The 17,391-nt window shown below is 44.0% G+C and overlaps 1 long non-coding RNA gene across 1 annotated transcript; it reads left to right on the top strand.

The window, feature by feature from the left end:
• Positions 1-308: 308 nt before the first annotated feature.
• LOC146765449 (uncharacterized) lies at positions 309-16,211 on the top strand. Its single transcript, XR_014949966.1, has 3 exons — positions 309-10,621; positions 11,651-11,802; positions 13,173-16,211. It is a non-coding gene; the product is annotated as an uncharacterized LOC146765449 (long non-coding RNA).
• The last annotated feature ends 1,180 nt before the right edge of the window (positions 16,212-17,391 follow it).

Consider the following 17,391-nt stretch of genomic DNA (forward strand, 5'->3'; position numbering starts at 1 on the left):
CAAGAGCCCACTTGCCAAACCCCGTTCTCCTTACCCAGAGGAAATTTTTAAATTGCCACCCACACAAATTCAACCCCCTGTGACTCATTGCCACAGAGAATGAGATCATCTTTAAAGCAACCAGAACTTGAATACAATAAAGGTTCTCTCCTAAGTTCTTCATTCATAGATGACACCTTTTCCAGATTTCCCCACCTTCTGCAAGAGGTAGAAATGTTCTGATTTATTTACTTCTTCATTTCTCCCAGGAAACACTGCTCCCAGGAGATCCCATGACTCTTAGAGTCAGGGATTTCTGGATGGACACCTATTCTCAAGATACAGCAAAAAGAATCCCAGAGCTGGCAGAGGCCTCATGTTGTGAGACCATTGCCCAAGTGGGAGCAAGAGCTCTGGGCTATGATCAGCTCCAGTTTGAGATGCTTTACTCATTCCTGGCTCTCCTCCCACTGCTCCATTCCCAGCTCAAACCCAGTGGTGGAGGACAGAGAAAGGATTTAACACCTGAATCAATCTCCTACCAGCTGCTGTTGTAGAGCAGGATCAGGCTATTAATCATGAACCCCTCTGGATTTTGGACTAGAAAATAATTCCCGGAGGGATTCTGAAGCTCAGCTTTAAGCTTATGGTCTCTCAGTCCCTGTGTAGTTGGTTAGGTTGTAGGTTTGGGGGTTTTTTTACATTGCCCCTTTGGGCTCAGAGTTCTAATTACTTTTCATTCCTTTTTGCTTTAATGATAATATTTGAGTGACAGATCCTTTATTAAAACATTGTTATCAGAAAGCATCTGGGAGTGGGCAGGGCTAGAGCTCCACTCAGGGTTTCCATGCCTCAGGGAAGCTCTTCCTGGCTCTCACATGTCCTCTGAAGAGCAGAGGTTTGGTGTGCAGGTTTGGAGAACGAGACAGAAAGACATGGTTGTCCTAAAAGTTTGGTAGGAAAATGAATGTCCATCACAACAGAGAGGAAAGTGGTGAGGCAAAGGAAAGATCCTTCAAGAGCTTCTTCCCATCCCTTCTCCTTGGCAGGGGAGCTGTGATCAAGAAGGACATGCTGATGCTGTATTCACCTTATTCCTTGTCCATGTGGTGACCACCCACCCAGCAAAGAGCCGTGTGCTCTCCTCCTGACCCCATGATCCAAGATCTGACCAAAACTGGGAGTGGTCATGTCTTTGAACCTTCTTTTGAAGCATAGTTTTCCAGGAATAATTTTTCCATGCTTCCTTCTCTTCTCCTGCTTTATCCATGGAGACCATGAGTTCCCTAGGACAAGAAACCTGCAGTGGTCCATCACTCCTGGTACCAAATTAGTGCCATCATGGCATCTTCTGTCACAGACACTGCACAGAAAATTCTGTGGAATATATTCCATGGGAGGTCAAATCAGTTGCTCATGGATCTGAAGCAAAATGAAGTTTTACCCATCAATCATTTTTTCCCTCCTCCCTAAGTGCATAATTCTTCCATTTTTCTTTAAAGGTCATTCTATCATGACACTTGAAGCACTGGGACCAGAACCTGAAGTAACAATGTGCTATCGGGGTGCTGCACATCTTCTCTGCTTCTCCCATCTTCCATGGCACATTCTGGCTGCAGTTTCCAAGAAACTGTGCAAGAAGAAGCCATCCACTACTCCCAGCTTGCCTCGCCCAGGGGTTTTGGGATGGCATGATAAGGTGCCCAGCACCAACTGCTCTGTGCCAGAGCACACATTTGATGTGGCCCCACTTTCCAGACCTCTCAAAGTTATGTGGTTCTTCCCAAATAAGCCAATATACACTCAATGCCTGTGGGAAAAGGTTAAAAAAACCCTAATTTACTCTCTCTTGCCTATTCATGAAGCAATTCCAATTCCAATTATGGATTAAATGAGCCTGAAAGCCACAACAAGCCCCGTGAAAGGAGAGAAGACAACACTTCACAGCTGGAGGGATTTGGTGGGTCAGGTTTTGGCAGAGGGGTATCACCAGCATCCAGGGTTGGCTGTGGCATCCCTCTACTTCTCTTCTGCTGGAGTGGAAGAAGGTTGGAAAGAGGGGAACTTCTGGTTTTTTGATTCTGCTGTGAGTCTCACTTTTCTTGAAAGTGAATGCAGGGTCTGTTTGAGGCATGGGACTAAGTCCCTTTTCTAAAGGCCACCTATCTTTCAGGAGATAATTGTTTTGGGAAGCCAATGTGCATCCTCAGTGATGAAAGATCACTGCAGGAAAGATCAAAGATCAAAGCAGAAAAACTCTACCTGACCTTGCCGGAGTCCTGAGGCCGTGTCCGTCCCCAGGAGCTGCCAACCATCAGCTCCATCCCACTTTCTTGCTCTTCAGCACGTGTTTTCAAATTGTTTTTTCCAAAAATTACTATCAAGCCTTTTTCCTCCTCCATTTTGCTTGGCTGGGTCACCTCTGTTTACTGCTCATTTCCATGTTTATCTCTGCTCCCAAGCATCTGAGGGCAGGCTCTGTGAGAAGAGAGTTTTTGACAAGCAGGATGTGGCACTGCCTGTTGAGGCTCCACCTGAGACCCCAGATGGTGGGAAAAATTCAGCCAAAACACTCAATTTCCTGCAAAATTTATTTATTTTCATTATAATTACTACTAGTATTAATATTCCTTTTATTAATACTGTTGTTATCTTGTACTGAAATAGCTACTTCAGGAATTTTTTCCCAACAGAAATACTATGTCTATTTTTGAGGAGAACCTGTGGACTAAGCAACCAATGGGGCAAAAACCATTTAAAAACTTCAGAGTGGAGTGAAGCAGTTGGATGGGAAGGAGCCAGGGAAGGAGCTGGGAGCAAGGTTGTACAAAGGTACTTAGGCTGGAGGCTTTGAACTTGAATGAGAGATGTCATGGGAGAAATACAAATACAGAGGGAGAGAAAAAAATATGAGAAGTACTTTTCCTGCACCCTTGTAAGCCCATAAAACCAGAGAAGCAGTCATATACACCACAGGTGCCAAGGGAAATAGGAGGAGAGAAAAATTGACAGCATCGCTGGCTTGACGAGATCTTCAGTAAAAAAAACAAATGACATTTTGTGCTGTCTGGGGAGAAACTCTTCCATCATCTTTATGAATTTCCACCTTTGGCAATAGTTAAATAGCCTTGCATATCTGCCATCAAGACACTAACAGCCATGCCATAAATCTTAACCCCAAACTATCATTATTTGCTGAAGAAAATAATGATTTGTTCTGCACATGAAAAACGGAGCAAGGCTTCTGAAAGAGGAGACACTTTCAGGCTGAGTGTTCTCTCTGGGCTCTCTCTCACTTGTTGGTGGGATGAACACTTCTTGCTTGCTCAGCTCTTAGAAATATCTATGGAAATGTACTATTTTCTATCTCTTAAAGCTGTTATTATCTTGATATTATCTGTTGCTTGGAACAGTGAGTCGGGTTGGGAAACACTGGGCGGTCAAGTCTTAGCCATTCATCTGCAAAATGGAGTTAAGGAATAAACACTGGAGATTCTTGGAGTCCCATCAATTACAATAATGGGGGTTAAAATTTTTGATACAATCAGAAAGAGGGCCCAGAGCTTTTGCCTTCCCCCTCTGCTGCATGGAAGACACAACCAAGGTAGAGGTGGGAACCAGTTCCTCCCCAGTGCTGGCTCTGGGGAAATTGGAATGTGATTTAATTCTTCCCCTCTCATTACCACTTCCTGATCCCGGGTGCCTGCAAGCCCTGAGGGACAGCAGGGGATGAGGGGAAACATTAGTTTCTTAACAAATTCTTGTGTCATCTTCTTGACAGCACCTTTAAGCAGTGGATGACACTCAGGAATGATGTGACTTAACCTCAAGGGTTCAAGTGAGGGAGCATTTCCCTTGCCAAGGAGCAGCAGTAATTGTAGGAGAAGAAATCCATTCCAGCTCTCCCTGCTAGCAGCCACTGAGAGCTTCACCCACATGGCAGGGGCACACCCGGGGCTCCTGTGCCACCGACCTCGGGTACTGTGCTACCTCTGGAGTACCACTGATGCTGGAAGAGTGTCAGGATGGTTGGTCTCCATGAGCTTTTCCAACCTTAATGATTCCCTGATTCTCTATGTGTGGTTGAAGGGGATATCATACATTCCCCAAAGTTAGTACCTTTCCATGGAGGTGATGTGATGGATTGTGGGCACTCCCTTCACCTGCTGCCAATGGGAAAGGAAAGGGGTTAAAGCACAGGGAAGGTGAGCTTAAGCAGAGGGACTCCAGGGCACCCACTTTCCAGTGGGATGAAGGCTGTCATGCTGCAGGAGTTGGATGCACAGGCTTTCCCCAGCACTCCCTTTACACACTTATTATCTGGAGATGAATAAAAAGCCACGGTATTATTAAATCCCAGAGATTAAAGGTTTAACATGACCAAGAAGAAGAAGCCTGGAGAGCATTAATTAATGTTTATATGTAGTTTCTATCTTCTCTTCCCTTTTTCTTTCACACTTTGGCTGCCTCAAAAGATAATAGATGGGAACAGCTTCTTCTGCCAAGGCCATGCTTCACCAGTTAGGACTTTTCTTTTCCACTCCAAAATATTTGTAACAATTCAATTCACAGACTTGTGATTCATGGGGTTTTCCCAGTGTTTATCTGCAATTACAGGTCTCATTGTTCCCCAGCACCAGACTTTCTTATAGGTTATATTCTCCACACAATGATTTCCAGCCCTGTCCCTCAGCCTGGGAGACCCATGGCATCACTGTCTTATCCCACTCCTCCCCCAAAACAGAAAGATAAGGAACTTCCCATGGATGTGGCATCAAGAGCTGCAAACTCCCACCCTCAGTGGCTCTTCAGAAGCTGCTCTGTGTGACCCTGACCTTTCTTGGGAACATCTCCAGGTCAAGGCTATTCCTTGTTCATGGGATGAACCTCTTGCAGGGAGGAGAGAAGGTGACATGCAATCCCCAGCCAGATGCTCAGAAGGTATAAATGTCTCCCCACTGATTTATGTCAACTGAAAATAACTTGACCACATCTCTTGGTTCCTGTACAGTCCTGTGCTGTGCTGCTCTTGAACCCAAGAATTCTAGTTAAGCAAAAATTTCAAGTTACTACAACAGGTGAAAAGAATGAGAAACTGTTCCCTTCTCCTGCCCCAATGGAATACAGATTACCAACTTAATTAAAACAAAACCCAAACAAACCAGAAAGCAACAACCCCACCCCCAGATATACATTCCCTATCAGACCTACACTTGGATAAACATTCCTGGTTCCTGAAGAAATTTGAACCATAGAATATTCTGAGTTGGAAGGAGGCCCACAAGGATCATTAAATCCAACTCTTAAGCAAAGAGCTCATTCTGGGATTGAACCTGCAGCCTTGGCATTATTAGCACCATGCTCTGAACAGCTAGGCTAATGAATTTCATAAACCTGTCAGTGTTTCACTTGTAAACTCCAGGCCTTGGGGTGCTGGGAATGCTAGAAACTGGGTGTTGAAAGATAATGAAATGATAAATAAATCTGTTTTTTTTTTTTTTTTCTGGAAACATTAATGTGGGGTGAGATACAAACCCCAATAATAATAGATGCTGCCTCTCTGCTTTTTCCATCATTCCAGTCTGCCCTACCTACAGATGTCTGTCCGTTCCCTCTTTTCCTCCTGCCGTTCATCCCAAAAACCTGATGAAGTTGTGCCAAGCTGGGGGCTGAAGGTGAGAGGAGCTCTGTGCCATCCATTTCTAACCCTTGGCAGATTCACATATGGTGGCACCATGTCACAGGCCCAAAACACTCCTTGCCTGTCATTTTGGCAGTCCTGCTGCCTCTATTTATAAAGCAAGATTGCCAGGGAGGCATGCCCGAAACAACACAATGCCAAGACAGGACCAAGCCTCTCTCATTGCAGCAATTCAAGGCTATTCTGCAGGAAAAAGGAATTGTGGATATCCTACCACATGCAGCTGGGGGCTTGGGACTGGCCACAGACCCAGCTGAGAGCATCCATCAGCTCCTGGGAGTTATCCCATCCTTTTCCTAAAGAGTTGTTTTATCCCAGCAGTGCCAGCCTGGGAGGCAACATAACACCATGAGGGGGAACCCGTGTGATTCCCTCTTTTCATCTTCCTTAGAATACAAGTAGAGAATTAATTTTAACTAAAGGAAGTCTCTTAAGAAGAGAAGTTTATCCTGGATATCAATATTTCCATTAATGGAAACTCACCCGTACCCTGGGCACAGTCTCCATGCTCAATTAGCCACGCTGTTAAAACATCTCCCCGATGTCTCCATTATCCCTCCTTTCCAGCAGGGAAAATCCAGTAGATTTAAAAATGAGATGCATGTCATTTCAGATTTTAATGCAAAAAATATAATGTTCATCAGACAGTCCTCAAAGACATGATTCTCCAGAGGCTGCAATTGCAGCTCTTTTTGTCTGTCTGGAGCCCAAGAACTGCTGAACTCCCTGACAGAACAAGTACCCTTCTTGGAGGGGAGTTGGCACAGCCCAGTCCTGTGATAAAAGGTTTTGTACAGCTCCAACCATGTTCACGCTGCCTCCATTCACACCCCCAGAGCCTGAGCATTGGGGAGTATTTCAAATGGAATGGCTCTAACAGCAGGTGATTATTACCTCAGTAAGCAGCCTCCGCTTCTCTGCTCTTTCCCCAAATTAGAAACAAAGGCTGAGCACAACATCACCACTCACAGCCTGCTCAGCGAGATCACCCATTTTTACTGTGACATCTGCCAATACAATAAAGTATTATTAATAACTAAGAGTTCCTGAAAAGAAAAAAAAAACTGGATAAAAATTGATTTTTATTAATTATAAACCCTAGAAATTACAGAGATGATGGGTTCAATTCTCCTCTCACCCACTGACAGCACAAGGACACAGTGCCAAGTGAGGGAAGGGGGGCAGGACTCTGACCCAGAGGAGGCACATGAGGAGTTGACCAAGGCACATCCTTGTCCCCATCCTTGATGAGCAAGAAGAAGATCAGCACAGGAGGGAAGAGGGAGGGTGCACTGAGAGCCTAATGAAGCTGCAGGACTCCCTGCCACACGGTGCTTCTGAAACCCAAGAACCAAAGTAATTTCTGTGGATAATGATACCTAGGGTCATTACAGGCAGGAGTAAGGAGCATTTGGAAGGCAGATACGGTGTCACGTACCAGGGTTAAGCCAGCTGCTGGAGGTCAGGAAAAGGAGGAAAGATTCCTCTCCATCTGTCTGAGCTCTCCTCGTATTCCCCTTGGCAGCCAATGTGACACAGGCTGGATGCACAGGAGTCAGCCACTTTTCTAAACTGCTCCATATTACTGCATATTCTCCATTTCCACAGAACGGTCTGGGTTGGGAGGGACCTAAAACATTCTCATTGAATGCCCTGCCATGGGCCGGGACATCTTCCCCTAGACCATTCTGTGTTAGTCTTCAGCTAAAAATGAACTCTAAGACATCTGCTTTTGCTAAAAATGCCCAGTGATCATCAATTGCATGCAAATCAAGGTCTGGTGTCTTCAGCTGTTAACTAAAAACATGAAGGAGATTAGGGAAAGGATCTCTCTGTGTACATTTAGTGGTGTCTCCAGAGAATGACTCCCCTCTGCAGGAGACAGCATAAATTGTCTGATTTTTCACACTGGCCAGAGATGGAAGGAGATGGTCACCTCAGACTTAACAGCAAACTTTAAGATGGTCAAAGTCAGCTGGGATGAAGCCCATTGAAAGGAAGAAATGTTTCAAGTTGCTGTTGTGTATTGTTGTCCAACAGACTATCAACATGATAATAAAAACATCTGCTTTAATTAAAAAAAAATAAAAGTGGAAAAAAGTGCATTTCCTCACCTTTAATTTGTCAGTCCTGAAAGGGCTTATTTTTTGCATACCACAAAAGCAACACAATTTTGACAAAGTGAACCAACTACCAACTAAAACTGGAGGAGAAACAAAATTGTGTAGATCATTAGCAACTTCCATCAAGAAATTATGACATTAAATCCATTAAATCCCAGTTCACCCCTAACAGCAAACTCCACTCTACTCCACTCATGTGGGGTGTCATGATTCAGCTCCAGACCTAAATTTGCCAGTTTGCTCCCATCCTGCACCTGCTGAATTGCAGGTGGTAAAAATAAAGGCTATTAAAATATTTCCCAGTGCACCATCAGCACATAAATCTGGGAGAATTTAAGAGAAACTCCAGTCAAACCCTCTCAAAGGAATTAAAATACATTTCTTATGAGCAGCTGAACTCATGTCCATACTCTTACTGCTGTCAAAGAGGACCCCTGGGGTTTGCACTCCTGCCATTTTTGTCTTTGTTCGTTTGAGAACTGTTTCATCTCTCTGAACCTTTAGTTTCCATATCTGTAAAATGGGCACTTCTCCTAACGTAGAAGTTCTGTATTAACTAAAGTTGTCAAAGCATTAAAATCAGAGCCATGGAGTTCTTGTTTCTTTATTTCACCCTGTAAAGAGAATAAAATCAAAGCAGATTGCTACCAAAAAGAAGCCTTTGTGTCTCATCTTCCTCCGCAGATAAAGTTTATAATCTAAGGTATGTTAAGAAACAAAACCCCATAGGGGTTAGTGGTGTCCATTTAAATCTCTCAAATACCAACATGCAAATATTGCAAGTCCAGGAGGATTAACTCCAAATCTGAGTGGATTAGTCAAAAAGCTTCCACAGCAATGTGGAACTGCTAGAGAAAAATATAGAAAATTGTCACTTTTGTCAGCTTTACAATACAACTTGATCCCCAGCTGTAAGCCTGACAATATCCTGGGATCAGGTGGAGAGGAAAATTTCACTTGGGAACAAAGCAGTGGAATTCAGAGGGTCAGGAGACCTGTCAGGAGACCTGAGGCCACCTTGGTCCCTCACTCAACATCCCACGGTCCTCCCTGGCTGCACTCCTGGAGCTTGGCCAGCCCCTCTGCAAACCTGAAGTCACACACACACACACTCACACTCACACTCACACTCACACAAATATATAGTTACAAACTCCAAGTAGTTAAAGACAACTCCAAAAGATTAGGATATGAAGGACATGATAAACACATGAAATCATATAAACAAACAAACAACATTGCACCATTGTTTGAAGGTTATATACATTACAAGGCTAAAAAAAATGGGACACAGTTCCCTTGCAAGACGAACGAGGAAAACACAGCAAGCACAACTTCCTGCAGGACTTCCCCGGGCTAGGAGACTGAAGGAGGGCAGAGATAGCCACTAGCAAGAACCACTCTGACACACAGAATTAATACCAGGCTCCATGGGTGGAACAGGCGACCAAGGGAAAAGTCCAGCTCTGGTACAGAATCCCAGAATCCCAGAATGGTTTGTCTTGGAAGGGAATCAAAGCTCATTTCACCCCCCTGCTCTGGGCAGGGACACTAGACCAGGTGGCTTCGAGCCCTGTCCAGCCTGGCTTCGGACACTCCCAGGGACCCAGGGGCAGCCACAGCTGCTCTGGGCACCTGTGCCAGGGCCTGCCACTCTCCCAGGGAGGAATTCTTGGGAATCTACTGGCTGAAAAAAGAACACACCACTCTGCACTTGTGGCAGCTCTGGGTCAGAAATACTAAAATACAGTAAGAACTTTTTTCAAGATTATGAAGGGAGACCTACTCCCAGATTCCCACATCCAGGATTGCATTTGATCTGCAGAACTCTCTTCACTTTTTATTGAAAAAAACTTCCCTGACTGGAATTGGTTGTCAGTGCCTGCATGACTGGTTACAGCTTATCCATAGCCTAAATTAGCAGGTGTATGACTGCCTGTTTAGCTATATTTTTAGATCTCTGGTCTCTTGCATGCTGTCAGAACAAAAAAGGCATTATTTTAGGAAAAATACCACTGCAAAACAGAGTGACAGTCCATTTGATGTGTGAGGATAAATTAAGGATGAGAATACATTAAAGAAAACTGTGAGCACCTTTGTCATATTCCTGTATTCAAGGAGAAACACAGCTGAGTTTCAGTTGATCTTGGCTTCTTCATTGACCTGGAGCAGTAAATTTTCCCCCCTTTTAGTGTTTAAATAGTTTGTCAGTGAAAGATCCCATTCATAAAGTGCTGGTGATGACAGTTCTGCAAAGCTAAATGGCACTTAACTGTGTACCTAATAAATCTGCAACAAAAATAAACAGAGAGGATGAGAGGGGAAGAAAAGATTAACAATGGCAGAGAGCTAAAAAGAAAAAAAATTTTAAACCCCACTGGCAGATATGAAAGGCCATTGTCATTAAAACTGTTTGGAATGATATTGAGCAGCATTGCTCCCATTTTCCTCCCCTGTTTGCCTGACCTTTGAATTCTCAGAAGAAACAGGGCTGGGCTGATGTCTGGGTACTCTGCATTTGGTAAGACAAACTTGCTATAAATGGTTCAGATCCATCTTTCTATGCAGGTGTCCCTATCCACTGGCACCTCCTGGGTTAGACAAAGGATATCTCCACACTTGTGGAAAGCAAGATTTGCATTTATGGAATTAATGACTCCATATAGGAAAAATGAATGCAAATCTTCCAATTGTTGAAAGTGGGACTCAGGGAGGGAAATTCAGGCAGAAAATTTGGAACTACGACAATTCTGTAAGAAATTAATCTCATATCACAGACAAGATGATTTATCACAGAAACCCCAGAGCAAATGTTATAGTAAGTCAATTTAGCATGAAAAATTGTCTCCTATATTTAAGAATTAGGAAGAAAATTTGATAAAACAGATTTTAACAGCTTAGGAAAATAAAGCAGAAGAGATACAGGGAAATGGTATAATGTTAAAAGATTTTGCTGTGGCTACTTTCTTTTCAATAAGATAATGGCTTTTCTAGACAAGGGAAATGTCATCCAACAGCAATTTGCATGAATTCTCCACTTCTGCAAAGAGAAGTACTGTCTTCACTAACAAAAGCATGGTTGGTATGAGTGGGTCCAGAGGTAGTTGGAGATAAAAAGAAAAGAGAGAGAGAGGGGCAAGTGGGCTCAAGGAAGTTTATTAACATAGCTGTTCAGGATTCCAACTGAGATTAATTTTATATAAGCCTTTAATTAAAACCCTGTGCAGTAAAAGCACAGGTGAGCCGTCAAATTTGGCTGATGACAAAAAGCTGAGTCAGATTGCCATTACCAAAGGAATTGTACAACGTGCACGGAAACAGAGATTGAGAAATGAGATATGGCAGAAGCAAACCATGTGGTAATCACTGAATGATTTAATGAGGTATCTGGCTACCAAAATCAGGTGGCCCACCTTAAAAAAATCACCATTTCAACTCCAAAATGAGCTAGATGAGATATCTGGGGTAGCGGACGTGCTGCTGTAAGACCTTCACTACAGCAGTGTGTATGGTTTTCATCTCCTGTGTTCAAGAAACACAAATCCAGCTTGGAACAGAAACAGCAAAAGGATATGGGAAGGAGATTATCTCATGGGACAAGCCTCCAAGACCCTGAGAGGATGAAGATTGCATGGAGATCTGATCCCCAGCTTTAAATACCCAAGGAGAAAAGCAGCAGAGAGGGAGAACTGCTTGTGGACAATGCCAGGGAAAAATAAAAGGCCATGGAATGAGACACACAGAGGCCTAGACAGAAAATTTAATGAAGGTCTGCCACAGGAACTGGTCTCTGCAACAGTTTTCCAGGAATAGAAACCTAAACCCCCCTTCATTTGTTTTTAAACAGAGACAGAAATATTGATGAAAGTATGAACAACATGGAATTGCAACAGCCTGGTCTTGTAACCCAAAGAACCCTGCTAATCCTGGCTTTTACCTCCTGTCATGATACCAGCTTGAGAAGGCACCCCCAGCACTACCTGCACAGAACCTGCACAGGTAAAAGGGGAATATTTGTGTTCTATTTCACAAGCATCCATTTCCTGCTCTGTTGTTATTGTACTGCTCCGAGTTTAATCAATGTAAGCTGTTAGGAAGAACAAGCAAGAAATGAAATGGATCAAAATAGGATCCTCCAAAGAGGACACCTGGCTCTGGGAAGCACCTGGGGAGCATCAATGGTTTGGCAATAATCCCCTGTTCACCTGCTCCAGATTTACTGTGCACAACTAGAACTGTTTCTTTGCTAAGAGCAGATCTTGAAAAAGCTCAAATGTAGAAAGCTTCGGGTTTCTGAAAGAAAGAAAATGCATTCTGCCTTTGCAGGCCAGGGCCTGAATGTGCAATAGCTCCTGATTTTGGGAGACCAGGGCTGCAAGGAGAAGCGTGTGACACCCTCCACGGAGCTCAGTACCTTCAGAGGAAGCATTATCTGCTGCTTCAAAATCAGTGTTTCTCCCAAAATGTCTCCAATTCAGCCTTTAAATCCTTATCTCAGCCCTTGTTCCAGGCCCATGTTCCACCTAACCACCTAAAGTACCCAGGGTGCTGAGTAAATCATTAAAATCTCTGCTGCCCCAGGCTCCCAGCTTGCTGCTGGAGCAGATGGGCTCCATGCTGTGCCCAAAAGGTCAGCACAGGGCTGGGGGCCAGGGAACTGAGCATTCCTCGGGAAAGGGTGTAGGGAGATTTCCACAGCTCCCAGTCAGTTCCTGGCAAGGGGAGGATCAAGTTCATGGCTTTTGCTCATCCCAGGGTGGTAACGTGGCACAAGGAGAGGGGCAGGACCTGAGGGAGGGGAACAATGAACCTCAGATTTAGCAGGTAAAGGGCTGGCTAATGCCTCAGAAATGACTCCTGGCAAGAGCTTGGAACAAACGCCAAGCCATCCTCTGCTCTCTGACATCTTCATCTCACTGTGCAAGACGGTGACTTTTCACTGCAGGAACAGATCTAATTATTACCTCAGGGGTAAATATTCACTGAGGTACATGGAGAATAAGGCAGGTAACTCCCAGTCTGGGTTTTTAATCCCATTATCAGGGATTATTATCAGCATCATTATCCTACATAACACAAAATGAAGCACGGGGGGGAAATGCCATTGTCTTTCCAGTAATGAAAAGCATGGACAGGAGAGGAAATAGTTTCTCTGAGTCATGGTCCCCACCCAAATAATATAAATATCTCTGTGTGGAGGAGCAGGTGACGTTATGGATTAGCTGCTGTTAATTTTCACCATGAAGCAGCTTCTTTGGGCAAATCCTAGCACGGAAAGCTGATCTCCCTCCTTAGGTGGCACAGACTCTAGAGCTTCGTTCTCTTTGAGGTTTGCAGAGAGCTGATGCTCTGCATCCCTTGTTTGGCAGGGATCAATCCTCTGAGACTGCAGGCACATTCCTCCAATCTTCCCACACCGATCCAGGAATGGGCACAGCACAGGAAAAAGACAACAATTGTTCTGGATGTGGAAAACAGCCCTGGTGTGGCAGCCTGTGGTTTGGGAGTACACTTTGGATGTCTGCTAAAGATCCCAGCAGCACTGGTGGATCAGAGCTCTGGGAGCCCTAGGAGGTGCAATTCCCCAGCTGCCAAAGCCCTGAGAACCTTCTGTGGGAGCAACATTGATCAGGAAGTGTCCAAGGTAGGAAAGTTGGGAAGAGACAGAATTATGGGCAATCCAAAGGTCCATAAGAAGATGGACATTCCCATCCCTCCTGGAAGGATCAAAAGCACCAAGGCTTGTACACACACTGACATGCCAAGGACAAGGACGGATGATGGACAAGTGTCTCCTCACTGATCTGGTGCCATCATCTCTCAGCAGAATAATTGTGAGCAAGAACTGCCAGCCTGTGACCTACTTGTGAATTTATCACTTTTAGTCCACCACTTTCAGCTTGTTTGCTCTTCAGTGTGCTACCAGTTCTATAGGATAATGTGAATTTTGCAGAGGCACCAGGAAAGCACTCAGGGAGCTGTATGACCTAGCTTTAAAAATAATCCCCCTTCCTCCATGTTGGTTTGTTAAAAAGTTCTTGAAAGCCACAAAAATCCACAGGGTTTGTACCCAGCATCATCAAGGATGGAGCCCTGCTTTTTTCATGACAGTTTACTCCTCTTTTTTCCCATTAGCTCTATAAGAGTTAGAGCACTACTGTAATTACAAAGTGACACTGCTGGAACAGCCACCCAAGCTGGGACAGGAGGGGTGCTGATGAAAGCTTTCTCACAGTGAGCTCCTTCTAGCAGAAATAGCAGGACCTGACTGATTTCACACAGTTCTCAGATCTGCTTTAACTTAATCCCCTTTCTGCAACAGCCTCTGCGACACCTTTCAGGGCTTCAGAATCTCTTGTACTCTTTGTCCTCACCAAACCTGCCTGAACTCATTATGGTCTGCACAGATCAGCATCAGAATTGATAATTGCAAGTCTGATATAACTAATGAAGGTTTTACTTCAGCTAAAATGAGAGCTGGCTTTGGGTGTGGTGAGAAGGGTGAAGTCTGCAGTGTCCAGGAAATCAGAGCCCTCTCCACCTGACAAGGCTGGCTCCTGCTTGGGAAGGGCATTAATGGTCTGTGTGGGAAGCAAAGAAGGCCTGAAATATTTCAATATTGTTTTCTCTACAAGGGTTTGATTCCTTTGGTTTATGCAAATATTAGAAGCATTTGCCCAAGGGGTACCATCGCTTCCGCTGCTTTTGTCAGTGCTCGACAGCCTCCACCATCTTCTACCCCAGGAAATTTTGGTTCCTGAAATTTTACCTTGATAAATTTGTTCCTCAGTAATCTCTGGAGGGAAAGTCCCCACTCCCACCTGCATACAGGAAGGCAGGCCTCAATGACTTCAGGCACTTCTAGTGAGTAACACTTTCTATTACCCTCAGTTGTTGGACAAGAGTTCCAATGTTTTCAGCAGTGAAGGGATCTGTCAGAGCAGCCTGGAGGGGTCTCCTGTGCATCGGCAGCTGCCCACACTTCTCCCTTTGGGAGAGGATCATTCTACCCATGGATCCCAGCAGATCCAAAGGCTTCCCACTGAGCAGTGACTGTCATTCCACTGCACTGGGACACTGGGACAGCAAGGTTTATAAGACAGGAAGGGACTGGAATTAGTGGAGAAAGCCTAGAAGTGACAGGGTGTCTGGTTTAAACAAAAACAACAACCGGACAATCTATTTCTGCCAGGGAAAAATAGATTTCGATTTTAGGGTTCAAATCCCTGTGTTGAAAATCACCCTCATGGACTTTAACTCCACAACTTCAAGGTGTAAACCTTGTATCCAGTTGGGGATTCCTAGACACAAGACAAGCGACAAGTTGTTTTGGTTTTTTTTTTTGCCAGATTTTAGATAGTAATTTAAACTAAATATCACTAATGTATGAGATTTAAATTGCAGCTACAATATAATAATGGAAAGCTACTGTGCTCCAAAGGTTAATGCTCCCAAACCAACTATTCTTCCATTTACAATAAAACCTGCTAAATCCTACCTGGCAGTACCAGACCTTGGGAAGAAAGAGGAGTGAGGTTCTTACAGGATATTCATGCCCGACATCTAAGATTCTACATGATCTAGACTTCACTAAACCTCTGCCTTTGTTGAGGTTTGGGCCCAAATCTGTATCGTACCTTAAGTCTAATCCAAGAACTGTTCTTTATGAAGCTATATTTTAATTTATAGTGAATAAAAGGAAACACAAAACATGAAAAACATTCACCATCTTTGCACATATAGCTAAACCACAGAAAAATATCTCTCTACAGAACTAGTGCTTCATCTGTCCAAATAGTAGAGGTTGACTTTGTTACCATGATTATTTTTTTTTCTAGTTTTATTTTTCATGTAGGTTGATGCAGTTAAGCTCTTCCCCTTTGTTTTTTCTTTCAGCTACTTCTCTTTTTTTCCAGTCCATTCTTGTGTCCTGCCCTTTTCCATTTTGCTGCTGAGGAAAGAAGATTGAGAGGGGGAAAACTGAAAACCCTCTCAAACACCAAATTTCTTTGTACTGGCCTGAACTTAAATGAATAAAGATTTTTTTTCTCTCCTTATTCATCCTTGCTGGGACCTGGGGGAACCATCCTGCAGGATGAGCTCAGTGCTTTGCAATATTATCTCAGGAGTGGGTACAATAAAACGTGGGTCCCAGCCAGAACTCTGGATATGAGCACTTCCCATCTCTGTAGGGAGTTGCGATTTTGACATCGGGGCTTGTTCCCTTCTGTCAGGACTGGAAGCCAAATACCCCCTGAACATCATCAGGACTCAATCCCAAGGGCTCTTGTCTGCAGTCAGATTCCTGGGATGAGCAACCAGCAGTCCTGGAGCAGCAGATCCTGAGAGCCAAGAGGCTTTTCAAGCAATGAAAGCATCTCCAGGGCTGCCCAAATCCCTCAGGCAGCCCTCATCCTTGAGGATGAGGCTGCGCAGGTTCCCTCAGGGAGCAGCTCCCTGTGCTTCTCCTCAGGTGCCTAAAATCAGGCTTGTGCTGTTTTTCCTGGGTATTGGGAGCACAAGGCAAACACAACTTTCAGCCCACAGCCCCTGTTAGAGCTAAATCCCAGCCTGGCCTCCAAACCCAACTCAGCTGAGCCCAAAGCCAGCAGAAGAGTCACTCGATTCTTGGCATTTCAATGCCCAGACTAAAAATAAGCCCAAAGTAGAAAAAAACCTTAAAGCAAGGAGAAAAGGAGCACTTCCTTCCCAACAGCAGCTGGGATCCCTATGTTTACTTCTACTAGCATTTGTAATTTTACTCCAGTTGCAGATATAAATGGGTATCCCCGTTTCTTCCATGCTGTTTTCCCTCCATCCAAACACATTCTCAATGTGCTTTCCATGATCACTCAGGGGATTATCAGTGAAAGTCATTCAGTGTGAGCAGCAGCAAAGAGCATTTCAAGAGCTAATTCTGCACTTAAATAATCATGTTGAAAAATAAGATGTTAAGATTGCTCCTCAGCCATAAGAGGAACAAAAACATCTTCAGTGTCTTGTGGACTCATGAAAAACTATCCCAGACAGCAAGAGAATTGCATTTTTACCCAGACTGACTCATAAATTATTAGAATGGGATTAACAAGGGAAAAAAAAATCACTGGACCTGTTCCTACTCTAAAGTGGGGCTGAGTCAGAAACAATTATTTCCATCTGGGAAGTGGAAAATGACATTTTGTAAAACTTACTTTACCCTTTGTTAGAAAATGGCCAACTTTGCTTTCCCTGGGATTTATCAGTTTCATTGGACAGCAAAAAAACACCACACACTGCTTCCTATCTCAGGGCAAGAAAGTGGTATTTTTTCCGTTTCTACATTTATTTCCCCACCCTGTTATGTAAATGTATCAGAATTCTTCAAATTGGACAAATACACTGGGTACCAACTGCAAAAACCCCATCAAATGCACCTGCATTATCCATTTTATGAAAAACCTTTTGGTTGAAGAAAATACTGAAGTTTTTAAATGCTGTGTTTACAGTACATCTGTGATTGGAGGTATTTTTTTTTTTAGTTAAAAAAGTCCCAGGATGGTTTGGGTTGGAAGGTGCCCTAGACCTCATCCAGTCCCACCCCCTGCCATG

The sequence above is a fragment of the Lonchura striata genome, chromosome 24 (assembly GCF_050655825.1).
Source record: "Lonchura striata isolate lonStrDom1 chromosome 24, ASM5065582v1, whole genome shotgun sequence".
NCBI classification, from domain to species: Eukaryota; Metazoa; Chordata; class Aves; order Passeriformes; family Estrildidae; genus Lonchura; species Lonchura striata.